The following is a 24,874-nucleotide window of genomic DNA, read 5'->3' on the forward strand; positions in this document are numbered from 1 at the left end:
TACAAAGTGAGTTCCAGGACAACCAGGGCTATACAGAGAAACTCTGTCTCGAAAAACCAAAAATAAATAAATAAATAAATAAATGCCTGACTCGTATGGAGGCCAAGAAGAGGGTGCCAGTTCACCTGGACCTGGTATCAAAGAGCTGCCCTGTTGTTGCTGGAAATGGAACCTGGGTGCTCTGAAAGAGCAGCCAGCATTCAAGTACAGAGGCATCTCTCCAGCCCCCCCCCCTTTAAGATTTATTTATTATTATACATAAGTACACTGTTGCTGTCTTCAGACACACCAGATCTCATTATGGATGGTTGTAAGCCACCATGTGGTTGCTGGGATTTGAACTCATGATCTTCGGAAGAGCAGTCAGTGCTCTTAACCACTGAGCCATCTCTCTCTCTCTCCAGCCCTCTCTTCCAGCTGTCCTCTTCTTTTACATCATAAATCACCTCCAGTACCTTTTCTGTGTTTTCTGGCCTCCCTCGTGCCTGCAGACACTCCTCTCTGTTCACAGGACGTCTCCGCAAGGGAAAGTTTGCAAACAGAACATGGCATAAGCCAAACTCAACCTTGAACAGTGCGTGAATGGCAGTGAGTCTTTGGGGAGTGCTTATCGGATCTTCTGAGGCAGCTATAGGAGCCATTGGATGCGCTGCTGTGGTTTGTACTTTATGGCAAATGGTTGTTTTGCCTAAGGCCTGTGCTATAAATAAGATGGTTATAGATTTACACTGATATCTGTTTCCTCGGTATTACAAAGGGACAATCTGCTACTGGGCTGGTCAAGAAAAAAGAAAATTAAATGGGAATTTTATTTTATTCTTCTCCCTAAAGGGGAGATAACTCAGTCAGTAACTACTTGGGGTGGAGGCATGAGGATTTGACTTTAATCCTCCGTATCATGTAAAAAGCTTGATATGGTGGGGTACACTATGTCAGAGCTAGATAGGCGGAGACAGAAGGATCCCGGGGTTCACTGACCAGTCTGCCTTCTCTTATTAATGAGCTCCAGGTCTGTTTCAAACAAGATGCTGGCTCTTCCAGAATGGTAAGCAAGATTGACTCTGGCCTCCACACTCATGCGCATATGCACACATATAGGCCTCTGCATGTGTAGTCACGCCTACACGTACACACACACACACACTCACACACTCACACTATGGAGAAAATGCAAAGGAAATGCTGCTATGCAAAGAGCCTGCCCCTCAACAAGTGGCTGCCATCCCATGAAAGCAGCTTTGGTAGAAAGCTTTGAAAATAAACACAGAAAAAAAAAAAAAAAAGAACCTCTAACCAGGTGGAGGTGGCACACATCATTAATCCCAGCTCTTGGGTGGCAGAGGCAGGAGGATCTCTGAGTCTGAGGCCAGCCTGGTCTACAGAGTGAGTTTCAAATATAGCCAGGGCTATACAGAGAAACCCTGTCTTGAAAAAAAAAACCCACTCGATAGATAGATAGATAGATAGATAGATAGATAGATAGATAGATAGATACATACATACATACATAGATAGGTACATAGATACATAGATAGATACATAGATAGATACATAGATAGAAACATAGATACATAGATCAGATACATACATACATACACAGATACACAGACAGACAGACAAAGAGAGGTTTTGATAAGACACTGTGCTGGATGCTGGAGAGGTCTGATCCAGTGCATTGAGAAAATAGCTGTGGATCTTTAGATTCCAGGAGTTGAAGGGAAAGGGCAGATCCTTCGCGTTCATCCGAATCAGACATGATGAGCTCATTGGATCCTTTGGAGTCATCCTTGGGGTTTCTTAAAACTTTGCCCCCTTTATCATTTCAACTGTTTTTGCTTGTTTGTTTGTTTGTTTTTGTTTTTGTTTTTTTAAAATATGTGGTAAAACAATGGGGTGCCTGCCTTCTATGAGTTCCTTTCTCCTCTGGGACCTTGCACCTCTCTGGAGGAGGGGCTGTTGGGAAGTCAGTTTTGGAAACAGAGAGCACAAACCTCTGGATTCTTCATGCCCTTCAGAAAAGCGATTGGAGAATGTAATGAGCTTTAAAATGCAGCCGACCTAACAGACCGTCCTAAACGTGCTAATATGGTGGAACGCTAGTAATTGGATTCATGGCTAGCTCTCGTGAAATAGAAGCATGCCCCTTCAGTGGCTGCCAGGTGGTGCTTAAATAAACTGGGACATGTCACCTTGAGAGCTTTGGAGAAGGCAGGGTATCCAAAGCAAATATGGGTTGGATTGCATATAAATGACTGTGTTCAACATCCTATGACACCAGTCAGGACAACTCTCACTGTGGCTACAGCAATTAAGGAATGGAGACTGGGATTTCAGCTAAATTTTGTTAATTTTTTTCAACATGCTAGAAAAAATTAACATATTCACTAACAATTTCAAAAATGATCAATTCAGTTTAATAATTCATTCACAATACTCTATTTCTGTATATTGAACACATGTTGAAAGGAAAGTATTTTACCTCTGTTGGGATTAATAAAATTTACCACCTTTACTTAGTTCCAAAAAACACTTATTTTGCCCAAAGGGAAGTCCTTACATAGTTTCTCCCCATCTCTTCTCCTAGCCCCTGTCAACCATCAGCCTAAGTTCCATCTCCTAGGAACTTATCTATTCTGGATATTAAACAAACCAAAACACACAGATTCAGAGCTGGTGAGGTGCCTCAGTGGGTGAAGATGTTTGTTGTCAGGCTTAATGACCTAGTGTGATTCCCTGGATCCACACAGTAGAGAGAATAAACTGGATCCTACAAGTTGTCCTCTGATCTATGTGTGCACAAACACACAAATAGGGTTTTGTGTGTGTGTGTGTGTTTGGTTTTTTTTCTTGGTTTTTCAAGACAGGGTTTCTCTGTATAGCCCTGGCTGTCCTGGAACTCACTCTGTAGACCAGGCTGGCCTCAAACTCAGAAATCCACCTGCCTCTGCCTCCCAAGTGCTGGGATTAAAGGCGTGTGCCACCACTGCCCAGCAAGATTTATTTATCATTATATATAAGTACACTGTAGCTGTCTTCAAACACACCAGAAGAGGGTATCAGATCCCATTACTGGTGGCTCTGAGCCACTATGTGGTTGCTGGGATTTGAACTCAGGACCTTTGGAAGAACACTCGGTACTCTTACCTGCTGAGCCATCTTGTCAGGCCCTTCTTAGTATTTTTGTATAGTGACCACATTTTGAAATATTTTGGCTATATTTGGCTTAATAAAATGTACTATTAAACTAAATTCTACCCTTTTGTTTGTTTTGATTTCATTTGGAATACCAGAAAGTTTACAATATGGCTGTGGCTCACATTATATTTCTGTTGGAGAGTGCTGGTCTAATCAAAAAACCTTACTCATATTGTACACTATTTTTATAATTAGGCCAGGTATATTAAAACATGCCTTTAATTCCAGCACTCAGAAGATAGAGGCAGGTGAATTTCCATGAGTTCAAGACCAGCCTGATCCACATCGAATGTTTCAGGACAGACAGCATTACATGGTGAGATCCTGTTTAAAAGAACACAAAATTTTTTTGAGTATCTACCATGAAGTTTTCATTTTTTCCCTCTAACCTGTGAAAAAATTAGTTAAGAATACATTTGTTGCTTTCTAGTTTAAAAATTTTAAATTAGATTTATGTGTATGAGCATGTTGCCTTCATACACACACACTTCATACATACACACTTCATACACACACACACACACACACACACACACACACACACACACACAAACCCTGTGTGCCTGGTAGCCACAGATGTCCGAAGAAGGCATTGATCCCTGGAAATAGACTTACAAAAGGCATTGATCCCTGGAAATTGACTTACAGATGGTTGTGAGAGACAATGGCAGGCTGTGCCAGGTGGGAGCCAACAGGTCCTATCAAGAACTCCTACTTTAGCTGGGCAATGGTGGTGCACACCTTTAATCCCTGCTCTCAGGAGGCAGAGGCAGGAGGATTTCTGAGTTCAAGGCCAGCCAGCTGAGTCCACAGAGCAACTTCCAAAACATCCAAGGCTATACAGAGAAACCCCCATCTCGAAAACAAAATAGGTCCTAGTTTTATTTTAAGGGAAATATGGAGCCAAAGATAGTTTTAGAGCACAGACGTAAGGCAGTGCATAGTTCATAAAGGTAAGTCCAGAGATAGCTTCGCAGATGGCTAATATTTCTAGCACACCTCTCTAAAGGTTGCCAGGAATGGTTAACGTTGGAAGAAATGGCTCGCTCTGTTAGGATTTGCAAAACAACAACCCAGGGCCTTAGGCATGTTCTACCACTGAGCTGTGCCCACATCCATTAGAAATGAGTATCGTGGTGGATGGCCTTTAATATTCAACAGGATTTTTAATGAATAATCCTCTATTCCAGGACAGCTCATACATTTTTCATGGATCCTGTTTGCCAGAAGTACCCGGGGGCATCCCAGGGATAATCATCAAAAGGCAAAGCCAAGCTTGGTTAGACAAGTTAAGTTGAAACAAAGTTCCTTTGGATAGAGTTTTCATTTTGAGTGGTGGGCTGTGTGTGTGCATGTGGTGCGGGAATGGAGTTCAGGCACTTGCATGTGCCAGGCAGCCACACACACTAGGACTCAGTTCCTCCCCAGGGATGGGTAGGTGATTATTGAGGAAGGTAGAACAGTCTTTTTTTTTTTTTAAGATTTATTTATTTTATATATATGTGAGTATACTGTAGCTGCCTTCAGACACAGCAGAAGAGGGCATCAGATCCCATTACAGATGGTTGTGAACCACCATGTGGTTGCTGGGATTTGAACTCAGGATATCTGGAAGAGCAGTCAGTGCTCTTAACCACTGAGCCATCTCTCCGGCCCTGGTAGAACAGCCTTAACTGAGAGGAATATGCTGATGGGCATAGACAGAAGTCAAAAGGATTTTTAGAGGGATGATAATGACTGAAGAGTGTTGTTAATAAAACCTTTTTGTTGTTGTCATTGTTTTGGTCCCTAAACATCATGAAGGAACCCAGAGTGGACAGGAGATAGTTCTCTTGCTTGAATATGACTACTGAACATCAGATGGCTTTGCCACCATGGGTATATTGGCATCCAGTAAACCAGCAGTGGCTGGTGAGAAAGATACTCACTGGAACAAGATGGAGTTGTCCTTTGGCTAAAGTGGATTCAACCAAGACAGCATGTTGTGGTTACTGTCTGGAAACAAAGGAGGTGGTGTGGTCTGAGTAAGAATGGCCCCCATAGGCGCATGTGTTAGACTGCTCACTCACCAGCAGGTGGCACTGTTTGAGGAGGATTAGGAGGCGTGGCCTTGTTGAAGGAAGTGTGTCACTCAGGGGGCAGGGCTTGGAGGTTTGAAGAACCCACACCCAGACCAGTGTTTCTTTCTCCTTCTGTAAAGCTCTTAGCTACTTCCCCAGTGCTATGTGTGCCCTGTCGTGATGATAAGGGACTACGACTCAGCATCTGTAACCAACAGCCCCAACTAAATGCTTTCTTTTTATAAAAGTTGTCTTGGTCATGATGTCTCTGGAAAATGATAAAGCACCCACCTAAGTGCTATTGCAAAAGGGAGAGGAGCTGGGTCGCACTAGCTTCTCTCTGGACCGTTCTCCAAAGGGCCACGTGGTAAAAGGCTTGCTCCTCACTCTCTGGTGGAATCTTTAGGAAGTAGGGTCTCATGGGAGAGGGAATTAGGTCACTGGGGACCAAGTCATCAAAAGGCAAAGCCAAGGTTGGCTAGACAAGTTAAGTTGAAACAAATTTTATTTGCTCCGGCAATGATATACAACCACCAGCACAAAGGTCAGGACCAGGCGAGCATGTGTAGCATTGTAGTTTTGTCTACACTGCTCTGTGTTCCTGGCTGGTAGAACGCATGCACCCGCCCAGGAGCTATCTCAGATCTGCGGATAACAGACATACACACATTAGCTCCTTATTAAACTTCCTTTCTGGCTCTGTGGCTGGGCTCTTCTAAGCCTTCCACGGCTTCACTCCTAGCTCAACACCTCTAAATCTGCCCTCAGCTTAGTTGCCCAGTTACCTTCTGTGAAGCCCATTAATCCTGAGGCCCAAGATGCTTTTGGGCCGCTTTCAGCCTACATTTTGGAAGATCTCCCTTGAAGCTCCAAGTCTATTGGTCTCTCTCTTTTTCCCAAGTATCTCAATTCTCTTCCCCTCTCCTAGCCTAAGGGAACCTGGAAGTCCCGCCTCTTTCTTTCTGCTCAGCCATTGGCCATGGGCATCTTTATTGATAGATCAGAAACCAATTGGGAGCGAGGGCCTTCGGCATCAGTAAGCACAAATTCCAAATCAAAGCATCCGAACCACCTCCAAATAAACAAGGACCAGACCCTCTCACACCATGAGCCAAAATCAGGCCGTGCTTCTCCAGGCTGACTGTCTCAGATAGTTTGGCATAATAGCAGGTATTGCTCTATCAGGTATTGATCTACCAGCTCTCATCCATCGCTAGCTGAGGGCTCTTCTGGGACTATGGACTTGTAGGCTCTTTGAGGACACGTTGCTAGGTGAGCTCCCAGGAAGAAAGCACTGGGTAAGGTCACAGTGAGCATTGATTAGTGCATAGAGTGAACATTGAGGGGCTCTAGCAACACCCCAGGGACACCTATTACACCAGCAAGCGCCCAGGGCTGTCCGCACGGGGGAACTGCACATATCTGTGTCTGTTAGTCCTATCTCTGGCCCTATGTCTGTCCTCGTTCTTGATTTGTTTCTCTTCCTCCTTTCCTATACATAATTCACACTACCCAGCCATGTGTTAGATATCTTAAATAAGGATAAATAAGCTATTTTAATTATTTTCTGGAACACAGAAGACTGTAAATAAATAAATAAATAAATGCTAATGGAGTTGTATTATGATTTTGGTTTGAACATTTTCTTCCCAGTCTGAGATCTCGAAATGGAACTTGTTTTGTTTGTTTGTTTGTTTTTTTGGTTTTTTTGAGACAGAGTCTACATAGCCCTGGCTGTCCTTAAGCTCACCACTGTAGACCAGGCTGTCCTTGAACTCCCCTCTGTAGACTGGGCTGGCCTTGAACTAGTCCTCTCTGACCCTTTTACCCTGAGCTCAGTATCTAGAATAGCACCTGCCACATAATAACTGCTCTGGAAGCATGAATCAAATGTATTAATGAGATGTGTAAGACCTAATACGTACAACAATGCCCCTCATGGACCCCCTCAGTGAGACATCTATCAACAGACTGGGATGATGTGTTTCATAAGGTCAGGGCTGCCCTTCAAATGACTGTCATATGAGCGTGTTTATTCTCATGAACACAAGCTGTGAGGAAGAGACTAAAGATAGCTCCAGCAATCGTGTTGGGGAATGTATACCCAGCAGGCTGCCATGTGCATCTAAGAACACCCAATGGCAACTCAGATGCAGGCTGTTTATGAGCCTAATCTTTGCTTGTAGGTGTCCTGGCAAACTGTTCTTAATAACAACCCTGTGGAGAAAAGAATTACCTACGACGTGGGAAGCCGGGCTCCCTGGAAGCCTCCAACGCTAGAATCCTTGTGACTGTTTTACATTCTAGGAATCGGAAAGGAGTTGTTTAAGTGGTGGGTCACAGGCATTTAGCTGTCTGGGGGTTTAAGCTATAATATGTTTCCCTTACAAGGCAAACATAATAGTTTTACTTCATAAAAACAGGCATGAGAGCTGAAAATGATTGCACTTTGTTTTGTTTTGTTTTGGTTTTTCGAGACAGGGCTTCTCTGTATAGCCCTGGCTGTCCTGAAACTCGCTCTGTAGATCAGGCTGGCCTTGAACTCAGAAATCCACCTGCCTCTGCCTCCCGAGTACTGGGACTAAAGGCGTGCGCCACCACACCCAACTATGATTGCACTTTTGATTTTTTTAATTAGTTAATTTATTTATTGTATGCATGTGAGTATACTGTTGCTGTCTTCAGACATACCTGAAGAGGGCATCAGATCCCATGACAGGTGGTTGTGAGCCACCATGTATTTGCTGGGAATTTAACTCAGGACCTATGGAAGGGCAGTCAGTGTTCTTAACCACTGAGCCACCTCTCCAACCTCTTTTACAGTTACATTCTTGGAATTTTGTTATGTGACCAAACTTCCCAGAGACATTCAACACACATGGGACTGACCCCATATTGGGATTCCATAACAAACAAAAGTAGGGGCACCATCGAAGTCCAACCCACTGAACCAATGAGTTTTATTGGGGTTACTTGTAGGCATATGGGTGAGGGGCTGCTTGGAGGAACAGAAATGTATCAAAGACAGCTGCATCACAGAAAGTCCTTCCCGGCATGGGTGACAGCTCACAAAGCTGACATGTGGCGCACACTGCATAGCCTGCAGGAAGCTCAGCAGGTTGAAGAACATCCTTTCCAGATGCCTTGGACAGCTTGGCTGGATTCTGTTACTTTAAGGCAGCGGGTTTGGGGGGCTACAGGAGTCTTCCTTGCAGCTTGGCTCTCCCCTCTCTGAGGAGGGTTCTCAGCCTTTGTTGTCTACCCTGGCAGGGAGAGGCTCTAGCAAATCTGGTTGGTTTCATGGACTTCCTGAAGCCATTTTGTGTTTCTTAACCTTCTTCCTGTGTAGAGCATTCCTGCAGGATAGAATGTGTCAATCTCAGAGGAAACTGTTATACACTGGGTTTCACAGATCAGTGTTAGTCATACACACTTTCTGGAAAGGTCCATGTTGGTATACTCCATAATTAGACCTGATGGTCAGCCTTCCTGGATTTAGAACCTCCTAGGAGATTAGTGAGGACATTTGTGGCTTGTCTGTGAGCATGGTTCCAAAGAGGATTAGCTGAGGGTGCCGTGAAAGAGACCCCATGTGAGTGGCACCGTATTACCACCTGGACTGAATGAAAGGCAGAAAGTAGAAAGTCCAGAGCGAGGTGCTGGAAAGATGACTCAGTGGTTAAGAGCACTGGCTGCTTCCAAGGGTCCCAGGTTTGGTTCCCAGCACCCATGGTAGCTCACAATTGCCTATAACTCCAGTCTGAAGGGATCCCAGACCCTGTTCTGATCTCTTTGGACAATCATACAACACACAAGTGTCCGCGCGCACACACACACACATATACATATATACATACAGGCAATACACTCATATAGATAAAATAAATCTTTTTTTTTTTTTTAAAGGACACTGTCTAGTTTGAGTTTTATTGATGTGAAGAGACACCATGATCAGTTGGGGCTGGCTTACACTTTCAGAGGTTCAGCCCATTATGATCACGCATAGCAGGAAGCATGGCAGCATACAGGTAGACATGGTGCTGGAGGAGCTGAGAGCTCTATCTTGATCCTAAGGCAGCCAGGAGGAGACTAGCCAGGAGACTAGCCTCCATACTGGGCAAAGCCTGAGCATAGGCGACCTCAAGGCCCTCCTACACAATGACATACTTCCTCCAAAAAGGCCACACCTACAAACAATTCCACTCTCTGTAGCCAATCATTCAAACGCATGAATCTGTAGGAGCCAAGCCCATTCAAGCCACCGCAGACACTATCTCCTAGCAAATATCTTGCTCCCTTGCTTCTTACAATCTTTTTGCAACTTTGTTTCCTGATCTTAGGAGCTGGATTGTGTTGCAGATTGTCGATTCAGATGGACAGCCCCACCTAGATTCCCTTGAATCCATGGGAACAACAACAACAACAACAACAACAACAACAAAACACACACACACACACACACACACACACTTTAAGTATATGTGTGTTTTGCCTGCATATAGGCCTGTGGAGGCCAGCAGGGAACATCAGATCCTCTGGAACTGCAGTTACAGATCGTTGGGAGCCGCTGTATTGGCGCTGAGAATCAAATCTGGGTCCTCTGGAAGAGCAGCTAGTTTTCTTAACTGCTGAGCCATCTCTTGGCAAATGAATGTTTGTTCCTTTTCTGTCTGTCTGTCCATCTGTCTGTCTGTCTGTCTCCCTTTCTCCTTCCTTCCCTCCCTCTCTCCCTACTCCCTTCCCTTCCTTTTTCAGATACAAGCGTTTCATGCATAATATCTGAAAAAAATTTTTTTTATATGTAGTATAACTTCAGTACCTCGGATTGCTCAATATAATTTCTATACAATCTACTGTCCTACAGTTCTGTTCTAGGGCAGTCCTTTTTTATTTTAAAAACATTCGTTTTCTGGGGCGGGGGGTGGTAGTGGCGCGAAGGGGGAGGTGTGGCAAATCCCTCTAAAACCCTGTCTCCAAAAACAGCAGCAGTAACAACATTTGAGGCTGCGTGGTGCACTGTACCATTTCTGGATGCGAATGATCCTTAATAGGCCAGAGGGGATGGACAGGAAGGCCCTGTCCAGTGTTTATCTTGAATGACACCAGTTCGATGTTTATCTTGGGTGAATCATCACCTCTCAGGGCTGAAGCAATTCTGGGCACTGGCTAACCTATTGATTTTTCATGTTTTGTTTTTTTTTTTTTTTTTTCCTGTGCTATACAGAGCCTGTCATTGGACCTCCAACATACATTACTCCCCACTGCCCCAGGAGGTTTGCCAGTGTGCCAGTTATAATGTTATTCTTTTCTCTGCCCTTGATAAGCATGTTAACCGTTGGCAGGGATCAGGTTGTTAGAGGGATAATACATTCTTTACAGAAGGAGAGAAATCACTCTCAGCCTTCCGAGCTTCAGCCGTTAGCGTCGAATTCCTCATGGTGCAGCTCGCCACCGATTGAATTTGGAAATTGCTTCTCTCCTTCCAGACTCCTGAATTGCATTAGAAGGTCATTTTGCCTTGTGGTTGTCTTCATTTTCTCACCTAGAGATGGGAATGGCAATGTCTCCTCTGCCTGGTTGAGCACCGGTTGGAAGGCAGATGTGGTAATGAGTGTCAGATTTGGGGGAAGTCAAGGTCTTCCACAGTACAGACGGCTGAGGTGGCTGTCTGTTCTAATTTCAGTCCTCCTGCTGTGATAAAATACTCTGACAGAAAAAGCAGCTTAAGGGAGGTGGTGGTGGGGTTCATTTCAGCTTGCAAAGTATTGTGGGGAAGTCAAGGCAGGACTTCAAACAACAGCCAGTCACATGTCTTCCAGTTCTATTTCTCCACTGGAAACCCTGCCTTGGGGATGATGCCGCCCACATTGGGCTAGGTCTTCCCATCTCAGTTAACTTAATGAATTGATCCCCCCATACACACACCCATGACATGCCTCCAGGCCAACCCAATGCAGACAATGTTTTGCTGAGATTCTCTGCCCAGGTGATTCTAGGCTGTGTCAAGTGGCAATTAAAAACCAGCCTCCCGGGCTGAAGAGATGGCTTAGCAGTTAAGAGCACTGACTGCTCTTCCAGAGGACCTGAGTTCAATTCCCAGCACCCACCTGTAAGGGGATCTGATGCCCCCTTCTGGTGTGCCTGAGAAGAGCATCAGTGTATTTACATACATAAAATAAATAAATCTTAAAAAAAAAAACTAGCCTCACATATCTATCTGTACGAGTAGTCAGTCGCATCTGTTGAGAGCTTTCAGAAGCCACATAAAGTTTTACAAAATAGGCTCACAGGTAAATTTGCATGTATCCTATTTGCACAGCCATTCTTTCCTCGAGATATTTACAAGTCAAAAATCTCACCAGTATTCTTGGTCATTATGTGAATTGACTATGTCTATGCCAAGAGGTATTAGAATCCTACGGTCACAAAGGAAAGAGATCCCATCTGAATTATCTGCCTTGAACAAAGAGGGAAATTTCCTGGCTTATGTGAGAAAACCTTGAGAATGTCCTGCTGGAAGGTCACCATGGAAACAACCAGAACATTGGGGTTGGGGGAACAGTTGTCAGTAAGTACTTAGCTGAGTTTGGATTCCCCAGCAAGGCATGGCTGCAGCCCCAGGACTGGCTTGTTGTGCAAATGGGGATAGATAAGCGGATCCCTGGAGCTTGCTGGCCAGTTCAATGGAATCTGTGAGTTCCAAGTTCAGGGAATGCTGTCTCAAAAAAAAAAAAAAAAAATGTGCTGGCAAGCAACCGAAGAAGACACCTACAGCTGATTTCCCTTCAAACTCATATGCATGCACGTACTTGCATGATGATATATACACATACATATACACACACCTCACATGCGCAATAAAGAGGAGACAGAGGAAGTATAGTGGTGGCGGGGAGACCAGAACTCCAGACTTAAATACTGCTGTGGGAAAAAAAATCTCAGGTATGAGAACCACTTGCCCAAAGTAAAAGATGCTGAGAGACCACGGGAAGAATCGAGACAACCCAGTGCGCTCTGTTAGAAGCAGTGTTTGGGCAAGCAGCAAGGTGGAGGTTTCCTGCACACGTAAGCATGAGGTAGGGTCTTTGGATGCTAATCTAGATAAAAGTGGGCTACTGCCAACTGGAATGCCCTTGGGTGTTTTCAGAAGTGACTGACCCATCCAATGTCAGAGCATCGTGCTTGGCTGGCTTGCTTCCTGAATTTGGTTATCCTGTATGGTTTGGGATATATGCTGATGTCAACTACCTTGGGTTCTATCCAAGATGGCTGCCACCACGTGACACTGGACTCCCACAAACATCAGAGAGATTCTGGGCATCTGCTCCCCATGTTGTTCCTTAGGCAAGAGCATGTGTGCTGGACAGGGAGGGGTGTGTGTGTCACATCCTTATATCCTTAAAACCAGAGAAGAAAGAGAATCTTTTTGCCTGACTCACCTGCTCAGGTTAACTAAGATGCCTAGGAAAGTGTTACTTGTCAGTGTGAATTGCTATAACAATATCTTAGACCGGGCCACCATGATGGCTCAGTGGATAAATCCACTTGCCATGAAACCTGACCACTTGAGTTTGATCTCAGACCCACATACCCCTCTGGGGCCCCCCTCCCTCCCGAGATAAGGTTTCTCTATGTAATGATCCTGGCTGTCCTGGAATTCACTCTGTAGACCAGGCTGGCTTCAAACTCACAGAGATCCACCTGCCTCTGCCTCCCTAGTCCTGGGATTAAAGGTGTGTGCCACCACTTCCCAGTGAGTCCCACATGGCTGAAGGAGAAAACTGATCTCTACATGTTGTCTTGGCATGAGTATGTGCACGCATGTGTGAGTGTGTGCATGTGCATGTGTGTGCCCTTATGCACACACACAGACAGAAGGTAAGTTTAAAGTCCAAATACGTTAGGCTGTAATCAATAAACAATTGAATGCATTGATCTGGAGGCTTGGAAGTTGAAGGTCAAGATTCTCACAGATTTGATGAGAATGTGTCACTCATGAATGATGGTGTCTGTGTTTCAGAAGGGCTCCATCTTCAGGATATAACTGCCTCTCGCTGACCCCACCTCCCAATACCATCAGTTTGATGAGCTTGGACCAGCCATTGCAGTCCAGGGAACACTGTGTAGACTAAGCTAGATCACCAATGCCTAGTTGGACCACATATGCCTAAGCTCCCTCATGCATATGGCTGCTTCAGAGATTGCAGGGAGCTGGCAGTCGCTGAGTCTATGTCTATCAGTTGAGGAAAATACAGCCTTATATCCCGTCAAACCCTTATTCCTAATGAATCTATTACACTTTCAGGGCTATAAATAATAGATCCGTTCCCTTCCTTCCAATGCAAATATTTTGAATATTTTAATGATTGCTTTCCAAAGCCTACTTTTGAAATCACCCTCCTAAGGTTTGTGCCAACGTATACGCCCACAAACAGATGGCAGTGGGCACTCCTGAAGCATAAACTGTCATTGATCTATACTGGTGCCTCTCAGATGGGGGTATTTCAGTGTCCCTCCTATCCTAGGGGGCTGTAGCAAGGACCGAGACATCGTTAATCATCACAGATGAGGTGATACAGATTTTTCTGGTTACAGAAGGATGGAATGCTGCTGGAACCACTTAATATCTGGAGTAGGTCCCCCTAACAAAGAATTACCTGGCCCCAGAGGTCGAGAAACCCTGACTTACACAGACCTATTCACTCTGGTTTTTAATTTATTTTATATTTTTAATTACGTGTGTGTGTTTGTGTGTGTGTGTGTGTGAGTGTGAGTGTGTGTGTGTTGGTGTGTGAAGATGTGCATGTGTGGTTTCAGGTACATGCAGATTCCCGATGAGGGCATTGGTTTGCCTGGAGCTGGAGTTACAGGTCGCTGTGAGCCACCCAATATGGGTTCTGGGAACCACACTCAGGTCCTCTGCAAGAGCAATATTCACTGCACGTCCTTCACTGCTGAGCCATCTCTCCAGCCTATATGATTCATACTGTTAGACTATAAATTAGTCTCTGCAAGAAGAGACAGAAAGACCTGGGCAACCCACTCTGTGCTTGGTCTCGAAGGCTCAAGTGCACTGGAGGTTCTTTTTCCCCAGTTGGGAGGATGACTGAATGATGAAGAAGGAATTGTCCAAGGTGGGTATCTGAACTGCTTCCAAAACTCGGTTCCAGCCCTGGTAGACACTTTGTGTTAAAGTCAGTGATCACTGTACAACAGCAAAAAGGATATGATTCTGATGTGAGACTCACCAAGGATGACTTTATTTTTACTCGTTTCTGTTCTGACTATGTGAAGTGGAAACTTCTAGTTTCTTTGGAAAGTAAGTTATGTCAAATGGTGGTTTGCTGGGCCACACGGGTGAAAGCGTGTCTTGCTAAAGCAGACACGGGAAAGAATGTTTTCTGGAAGCAGACGTGGGTGAAAGGATGTTTTGGTAGAGCAGACATGTGAAAGGACACTTGATGAAGGAGTATAAATATGACCCAACAGACAGTGGGAGGCAAGCACTGAACATTGGTTTGCTCCGCTTTGCTATTCTTCAGTAACAACATGCATGTATCAGTTCCCTTACATAGCGTTGTTGATCTCAACTTGTGGTAACATCAGCATTGAGAGAAATTTGCCCAAGGACTATTCACAAGATCCCTGTGGCAGCTTGCCACTTCAGCAGCTTTGGGCCAGTTGGCGAGTCTGGGTGTTTCCTCAGGGTTGAACTGAAGCTGCTGGTTCGTGAGTGGTGTCTGCCTGCCAAGAGGACTGGACTGTAGCTGCCAGTTCATATTTGATATTTGCTACAGGACTGAACTGCCAACGAAGATCAAGCTCACCTGCAAAGAGCTAAACAGGTCCACTTCCCCCATATCCTAATAACTTATCTCTTCTATTATCTCTAGTGGGAGTTGGGCTAGAGAAGAGGTTGAACCCTTATTAAAATAGGTTGGAAAAAATTGATGCCTACAACTATGTATTAGTCAGGGTTCGCCAAAGGAACAGAACTGATAGGGTGAATATATACATTAAAAGGGGGTTTTACTAGTTTGACCTAAAGGATGTGGTTCAGGCCTCCTGTCAGAAAAGATGCTCCCACAACAGAAGAGATGAACTTGCCAGGCAAAAAGCAAAGCTTCCTTCTTCCTTGCTCTTCCACGAGGGCTGCCAACAGAAGGTGCACATTTAGGGCGAGACTTCCGGATTTGAGTAATCTGGTCAAGAAAATGCCTCACAGAAGTGCCCAGCAAAGTTCTTATAGATTCCAGATGGAGTTCAGTCAGCCATAAAGATTAACCATCATGGACACTTGAAGAATAAGGTCACATTGTAAGCAAGATCTGTGTTCCAGTTTGGGTTTCTGTTGCTGTGATGAAACACCATGATCAAAGCAACTTGGAGAAGAAATGGCTGATTTCACATTACATTTCCACATTGCTATTCATCAATGAAGGGATTCAGGACAGGAACTCACACAGGGCAGGAACCTGGAGGCAGCTGCTGATGCAGAGGCCATGGAGGGGTGCTACTTACTGGCTTGCTCTTCATGGTTTTCTCAGCCTGCTTTCTTATAGAACCAAGGACCACCAGCCCAGGGATGGTCCCACCCATCAATCGCTCTACAGGTGAATACAGAGGAAATTTTTTCAAATGAGGTTTCCTTTTCTCAGATGACTGTAGCCTGCACAGTCTGGATTTACAATTTAGCTTTTAGCTTCCTAACTTGGTTTTCCACACATTCATCAACAACCACAATGAGTCGTCTTTCTCCTTGCTGTGACAAAACACCTATCCTGGTTTGTGTGTGTCTCTCTCTTCTTTCTGTGAGAAAATACCTCATGACCAAGAGCAACTTATGGAAGATTTTATTTTATTTTATTTTATTTTTTTAGGGTTCTGGAGAGACAGTGTCCATCATGGTGTGGCTGGGCATGGGGGAAGAGGTAGGCAGGTGGTTGTAGGTGGTAGGTGTCAGGAGCCATCGTAGAACAAGCTAATAACAACAGGTGATACTCCTGAGATGGTCTGCTTTGGATTATAATAATCCATGATAGATTCACTCCTATAGGCAAGGTCCAGGAGAAAATCATTTTAGGAAAGTTTCCTGCTATTAATATGCTTTTCCTATTATTATTAAACATATGTAGGAATCAGTAGGTATTAGCCCACCCTTTTGAGCACATCTCTGCAAAACTACGAAGATGAACTGTTTTGTAGTGATGCTGTGTAGACAAATAGATGACTTTTTAATTCTTAATGATGATCCTGTAAGAATTCCTAACATTTCAGTGATTATTAAGTTCTTTTATAGTAGAACTGCTATTAGGTCCTTTTCTGATAGTCAAAACTGCAATGAGAACTATGCCAGTCTCCCAAGTGTCACCAGTTAATTGCTTTTAGATGGTAACCAGACTTTCTCCTACTCAGAGCACATTCCAAGAGATTATAAAACCATTAACCAAAGGTCATAAAAAGGGAACAATGATTTATTATAGGTGCTAGGATAGAAGATAAAATATTGACTGGGTTTATCTATACAAAACTTCACTAATGACTTAGTTATGGTTTTTAACTCTTCCTGAATCTATAGAGTGGTGGCAGGTGATGAATGTTTAGCCATATAATTACTCTTTTTTTTCTTTTTTTTAATTAGGTATTCTCTTATTTTACATTTTAAATGCTATCCCAAAAGTCCCTCATACCCTTCCCCCCCACACACTCCCCTACTCACCCACTCCCACTTCTTGGCCCTGGTGTTCCCCTGTATTGAGGCATATAAAGTTTGCAAGACCAAGGGGCCTCTCTTCCCAATGATGGCCAACTAGGCCATCTTCTGCTACATATGCAGCTAGAGACATGAGCTCTGGGGGTACTGATTAGTTCATATTGTTGTTCCACCTATAGGGTTGCAGGCCCCTTTAGCTCCTTGGGTACGTTCTCTAGCTCCTCCATTGGGGGCCCTGTGTTCCATCCAATGGCTGACCGTGACCATCTACTTCTGTGTTTGCCAGGCATCATCATAGACTCACAAGAGACAGCTATATCAGGGTCCTTTCAGCAAAATCTTACTGGCATATGCAATGGTGTCTGCATTTGGAGGCTGATTATGGGATGGATCCCTGGGTGCAGCAGTCTCTAGATGGTCCATCCTTTTGTCTCAGCTCCAAACTTTGTCTCTGTAACTCCTTCCATGGGTGTTTTATTCCCAATTCTAAGAAGGTACAAAGTGCTCATCACACTTTGGTCTTCGTTCTTCTTGAGTTTCATGTGTTTTGCAAATTGTATCTTGGGTATTCCATAGAATTACTCCTAATGGATATGCATGTAAACATTCTCAGTTGCAAACTTCTTATTTGATTTGTGATTTTAATTTATGTGTAAACTCGCAATGAACTTTTTACCATGTGATCAGGTGTTCTGAAAGTGTAAGTGCTGATGACAAGGAGAAGAGGCAGCACTGAGCTTCGGAAAACTTTTTTGGACGGAACATTTTTTTAGACAAAGAGATGATCATTTTGCTTTCTCCCTTTTTCTTAGAGAGCTTTCATAGGTAACTTTTTACAACTTAGAAATAAATGCTAAATTCACTTTTCCAAGTATCCCCTTTTCTTCCTGAGACTTCAACTAGCAGGCTGGAAGCTAGAGACACACAGCTCCTGCAGAGATAGAACAAGGGCCACATTACTTAATCCCCTGCTGTTAGGCTACAGGTGTTGTTCACCCAAGCCAGCAGCTTTTTACTCTCAGAAAGAGCAAGAAAGTTTTTTAGGATATTTTAGAAGTTATCATCAGCATTCAGTATAGTTAGAGAGCTAGAAAGTCTGGAGTCCATCAGTCATTAAAGCCACACCAGAATCCTATTCCATGTCCTGTTTCAACCTGTTCCGGGCTGGGAGGCTCCTGGCAGATAGGAGAAACATGAAGCTGTATGATTATATTTAATTTTATCTTCTCCTTCTCCTTCTCCTTCTCCTTCTCCTTCTCCTTCTCCTTCTCCTTCTCCTTCTCCTTCTCCTTCTCCTTCTCCTTCTTCTTCCTCCTCCTCCTTTCTCTGCCTCCTCCTCCTCCCCCTCCTTTTAAGACAGGGTCCCTTTATGTAACCCTGGCTGTCCTAGAGCTCACTAAATAGGCCAAGCTGGTCTTGAACTCACAGAAACCCTCCTGCCTCTGCCTCTGTCTCTAAGTGCTTGGAATAAGGGCATATACCATTACACTTGGCTGATCACATTTTTACCCACACAAAGAAAGCAAAGATAGAGGCAGAAACAGACAGACAGAGAGAGAACAAGTACAGTGGACCCCTCACCAGTGACATACCTCCACACGCAAGGCTCTACCTCCTAAATGTCCTAAAACCTTTCCCCAGCAGTACCACCAACAAGATATTAAGTGTTCAAACACAGAAGTTATGAAGGACAAGAACAAAGGAGGGAAGATTGTGCTGGAGAGATAGCCTTTTGGTTAAAAGTGTTTACCGCTCTTGCAGAGGATCAGAGTTCAAGTCCCAGCACCAGAGTCACATGACTCACCACCTCCTGTGACTTCAACACCAGGGAGATCTGATGTCTCTATCATGGTCCAGAACCCTCATACATTGTGCAGATCTATACATGGATGCACACACGTGCACAATTTATAAAAACAATACAATAAACAAAAATATTTTTAAAGGATTTATTTTGGCTCATGGTTTGAAGAAATACAGTCCATGAGAATGGCAGAGGGAATTAGGAATTGAAGATGGTATTACACTCTTTCTGTGTCTGTGTGTGTGTGTCTGTCTGTCTCTCTCTCTGCCTCATGGACCCCATGGACCCCATGAAACCCCCATTACACTCAGATTTCTCCCCGTTCTCTTTTTAGCTTAGTATGGAATGCCTTCATAGACACCCCCAGGGTGTGTCTCATAAATGATTCTGTTGGGGGTTGGTCTGGTGCTGCTACGAATTCAGATGCTCAATGCCGGCCACCAAGATCTGGATGCAGTCTAGATGGGCAGATTCTCATGCACACCAAATGATGTTGTGTAAACTTTGCTCACCTAGGTTCTCTGACTGGTTAAATAAAAGTGGCTGATGGCCAATTACTGAGGAAAAATAGAGGTAGGTTGGGCTTCAATTACTGGGCTGGGGGTTGCATGAGACAGAGATAGTGACACGCAGAGAGATACAGAAAGAAGGAGAGACAGACATACCGAGAGACAGAGACAGAGACAGAGAGAGAGAGAGAGAGAGAGAGAGAGAGAGAGAGAGAGAGAGAGAGAGAGAGAGAGAGAGAGAGAGAGAGAGAGAGAGAGAGAGAGAGAGAGAGAGAGAGAGAGAGAGAATGGGAAAGAAGAAGGAAGATGGAAAGAACAGAAGGTCTCCATTAGACAGGATGGATCAGGAGCAAAGGGTCGAGATAAATGCCCCCTGAGAATAGACTGCTGGAGCAGAAATAACTCAAGCAAGACTCAAACAGCAAGAACTTGGGGAGCACAACCGGGAAATAGCCAGTCTAGTGAGGAAAAATAGTTTGGGGTACTTGCCCAGGAATTGTGGTAAAGCTAATTAAAGAAGTTGATAGAACTCTAACTTGATGATTGGGTAACTGAGCTGGGTCATAATAAGAACTAATAGAGTTATTAAATATCATACAACCACATGATTCTGAGATGAATCTAAATCAAGATGATAAGGGGGAGGAACTCTCATTGGGGCCAAACATTTCTGTTTGGTTTTCAGACAGGGTCTTACACTATAGCTTATGCTAACCAGGAACTAACTACATCACCCAGGATGACCTCGAAGTCATGGCAGTTCTCCTGCCTTAGCCTCTTGAGAGCTGGGATTATAGATGTGAACTACCATACCTGGCTCCAAATGCTTTTTAAACTCGGTGTACTGAAGGGATAAAAAGCAGAGGTCAGGGCTGGAGAGATGGTTCTGTGATTAAGGGCACTTCCTGTTCTTCCAGTGGACCCCAGATCTGTTCCTAGTACCCACATAAGGTGGCTAACAAGCACCTGTAACTCCAGATCCAGGTGGTCCGATGCTCTCGTCTGGTCTTGGAGATCACACACACACACAACACACACACACACACACACACACACACACACACACACACACACACACGAGACTCTAAAGATTAGCCTGGAATGTCACCTGGATTCACATTGTGATTCCCGTTCCTGCTGTAGGTGTGACTTTGAGCAACTCCTTGTCTTTGAGATATAGATAACAGTACAGTGTACTTACATCATGAAACCCTTGGAGGGCTGGGCTATGGCTCACTGATAGAACACTTGTGTAACAGTCACAGGGCCCTAGATACCATCCCTAGCCCCCTGGAACCTGGGGCATTGCAACATCTTTATAAATATTAGAAATTTTGTTTTGACTTCTATCTCACTTTATGCAAAGCCTGGTGTGCTGGTTAGTCGTATGTCAACTTGACCCAAGTGTAGTGGTTTGATTGAAAAATGGTACCCATAGGAAGTGACACTATTAGGAGGTGTGGCCTTGTTGGAGGAGGTGTGGCCTCATTGGAGGAAGTGTGTTACTGGGAGTGGGCTTTGAGGTTTCAGATGCATAAGCCAGGCCCAGTATCAGTCTCTTCCTGCTGCCTTCAGATTCAGATGTAGAACTCTCAGCTCCTTCTCCAGCACTATGTCTGCCTGCATGATGCTTCCTGCCATGATGATAATGGACTAAACCCCTAACCTGTAAGCCAGCCTCAATTAAATATTTTCCCAAACTGGGTGGTGGTGGCAACACAATCCTTTAATCCCAGAACTCAGGCAGAGACAGGTGAATCTCGGAGTTTGAGGCCAGCCTGGTCTACAGAGTGAGTTCCAGGACAGCCAGGGCTACACAGAAAAACCATGCCTTGAAAAACAAAACAAAATAAAATTATGAAAATTGCCTTGGTTCTAATGTCTCTTTATAGCAATAGAAGCCCTAGCTAAAATAACAAACTAGAGTCATCAGAAAGGATGGAGCCTCAATTGAGAAAATGCCTCTCTAAAATCCTACTGTAAGGCATCTTCTTAGTGATTGATGGGGGAAGGCCCCCCAGTGTGGGTGGGGCCATCCCCGGGCTTGTGGTCCTGAGTTCTATAAGAAAGCAGGCTGAGCAAGCCATGAGGAGTAAGCCAGTAAGCAGCACCCCACCATGGCTTCTGCATCAGCTCCAGCTCCAGGTTCCTGTCCTGCTTGAGTTCCTGTCCTGAATTCATGCAAAGATGAACAGCGATGTGGAAGTGTAAGCCAAATAGACTCTTTCCTCCCCAACTTGCTTTGGTTTTGGTGTTTCACCAGCGCAATAATAATCCTAACTGAAACCTCTGGTCATTGGCAAATCCAGCAATCCTCCTGTCTCAGTACTCCCCACCCCCCAAACCCCTATGTTAGAGTCACAAGTTTGTGCACAGCCAGGTCTAGCTTTTTCTGTGGCTTCTGAGATTCGAACTCAGACCCACAGGCTTTCACTGGAAACCCTATTGCAGTCTCAGAATCTGTTTTTTAACAGAACCACATGTGACCTGTGTGCACTGAGAGAAGCACACACTGTGTACCTTGCAAGGAGGAGTCTATGACTCTGTTTGTTTTTTGTTCGTTTGTGCAGGAAGCGGGTGTGGCCACATGGGCCAAGTTGTTTACTGCCTTGCCTGAGCATGCGCAGTGAGGCTGCATGCATGGGCTGTCTGCCAGGCTGGACTGTTCCTCGTGATCTGGACCTGTCAGCCTATCAGTGACCTATCTGAGCTCATGCCTGGAGCATGTGTGTGTGTGAATTCTGGTTGGATGAGGTGGGTTGGAGCTGGATGAGGTCAGTGGGTGCAAGTATAGGAGGTTTGTTGTTGTTGCCCTGACTGTGAGTGGAGAGAGTTGTAAGAAAAGCTGCAAGAATGACAGAGAAAGAAGAAGCTGCTGGGGAAGAGAGCTGTAGGGGGAAAGCCACAGGTAAAGAAGTTGCTAAGTGAACCTGCCTTGGTGTCCGTGTAGTTCCTGTCACTGCCGGCTCGGAAGACAATAACAAGTGGTGGCCCATACGGGGAACTCATTGCGTCAGTCAGCAACAGTAAGTAAGAAAATTTTAGTAAGCAGAGGTAAGGAAATTTTGGTAAGAGGAGCGGTAGGGAAATTTTGGTAAACACTGGTAAGGAAAGTTTAGTAAGCAGCGGTAAGGATGCATTAAAACAAGAAAGGGCAAAGTATCACAAATTAAAATATGGCACAGAACTGAACCAAGGTGATTTGAAAACAGCGGTAAGGAAACTTTAGTAAACAGCGGTAAGGAAAGTTTAGTAAGCAGCGGTAAGGAAATTTAGGTATGTGGAACTGTTAGAGTCTGTGGCTACCTCTAAATTCTGTGTTTTTACCTAAACAATTAGGGCTACTGTGGAAAATGAGAGATCAGAGTGATGCCATCTTGTAAAGGGCGAAAAATGGAGGGCATTCAGATTTTAGTAGACAAGTCAAATAGATAGGATGGGTGTATCAAGGCCAGACAGGAGAGGCAGAGCAGAGCAGAGGCAAATATCCAAAGTGATCTAAATTATAGACCAGGAAGCTTTATATTTTAAAAATGGGACTTGCATAGATAGTATGGACAGGTAACCTCAGAGACTTGAGAAAAAGTATCTGCAAGGAGGGAGCTACCGTGCCTGGCAGATAATTAAATCACCAGAAGGTGGTGGAAAAAGTAAACTTATTCTGCTAGAGAGAGCAACACCTTGGTGGAAGGTTGGTGTATCTAAGCTCAGTTTCTTTTTGGAGAGGTTTGAAGTGATTGTCTCTCTTCATGAAGGAGAAAGTCAGTAAGGTTCCCGGGGAAAAAGGGACAAAGCATTAAGGTTCTCAGGTATAGAGATGAAGGTAAGGTTCCCGGGAAAAAAGGGGACAGCATTAAGGTTCTCAGGAATAGAGATGAAGGGAATTTCAGCAACATGGGTTCAACTGCGACTAAAATGAAAGTAAAAATGTTAGCCATCTGGAACTTGGTCAGGGCGTGCTTGAGGGACAACAGTGGAAAGTACAATGCTGAAATAGAGGAAGGAGCGGCAATGCTCGAGGAAGCTAAGGAGATTGCTTCTCAGGCTAGCTGAAACCTAAACAGCTTAGACAACAAACCAAAGATAAGAAAAAGAAGAAGAAATCTAGCTCTGAAGGGTCTACTAGTGACAGCGATGGGACCGATAGCGACAGTGACGTCCTAGTCGGATATTCCGCTGGAGTTTAAGGCGCGGTAGGCTGCCTGAACCATCAGCCCCTCCGTTGCCTTCTCCTCCCCCTTTTAAAGATGAGGGAGACAAAAGGGGAAACCATAGTCTTCATACAAAAGTCTGGAAAAAATGTGCTCGCCATTGCAGGGGCCTTCCCAGTATTTCAGGACCAACAGGGGCAACGGTATCATGAACCCCTGGAGTGGAAGGTTGTACAAAGATTGAAGGAGTCAGTTTCGACTTATGGGGTCCAGGCTGCCTTTATAAAATCTTGAACACGCGTTTAAACTCTGATAAAGGCAGTAAGAGTTAAGGTTAGGTACTTTTTGAGCAATTTCCTCAAAGATAAAACATTGCAACCTGCAGGAAGGTCCTGAAGACTCAGTAGTAGAAACTTGAGCCATTAAAGGAGAATGCTTTAAATGAAAGAAAAAGAGAAAAGATGGTCTTATATAGTGGATGGGAGGACTAGCCAATAGTATTAGAAGGAAAACAACACTATGAAAGGGACCATTGTTTTGTGTAAAATAAAAACACTTAAAGTTCTTAGGTATGCATATGTATGCTCTATGTAAATATGTTACAAATTTATGTTTATAAAATCTGTATTTCAGGAAGCATTGAAAAGATATGGAAAAGACATTTAGTGAACAGGCAGGGAACAGAAGGCAGTGTGGTATGGGGGTATAGAACAGAATATAGCCAAGTTTGAATAAAATGTTTTTCTTTATGTNCTTCTGTGTTTTGAAAGTAATAATGTGTTCACAAAAATAAGATCATGGTTTCCTCCCCCAGAAGGGTGTCTGCCATTTTCCCTGGAGATAGAATTGCTTAAATTTTGCTTTTGCCTAGTCACCATGCTAGCTTCCCTTCAAGGGGACTGAAAAGAGGAAATCGGGGCTTCGGCTCCACTGGAATACAAATTTGAAAGCTGGTATCCTTATGNTTANCCAAAGAGTGGATTGNTTGCAGGAACAGATGAATATTTTGGAGCAGTTAGTATTTGCTTCCTGCATTACTCATATGTCAGGAATGTGTGTAACCTCTGTTCAGTATCAGAAATTTCCAGAGCTGCAAATCTGTCGCGTGCAATTGGTGAGATGCTGCTAGGAAAGTGGAGTCATGATCGCAACACAAAGATGAAGGAATTGCGAGCATCGATTGTTGCCGTGAACAGCAACTGTGTGGAGATTGCAACTGCAAAGCAACGGCTGGAGATCATCCAGGGAACTGTGGTATTCTTAAAAAATTGGGGAGGGATGGCCTTTTGGGCACTCCTGCTGACTGTTGTGGGTGGAGGAATGCTTTGGTGGATGGCACATATGCGAAGGTGGCACAGGGCTGATAAACGAGCCTTAGTGCAGGCTATGGCAGCCTTGGAAGCAGGAACATCCCCCCAATGTTGGCTCAACATGCTGGATTA

Source organism: Mus caroli, chromosome 5, assembly GCF_900094665.2.
Source record: "Mus caroli chromosome 5, CAROLI_EIJ_v1.1, whole genome shotgun sequence".
Lineage (NCBI taxonomy): Eukaryota > Metazoa > Chordata > Mammalia > Rodentia > Muridae > Mus > Mus caroli.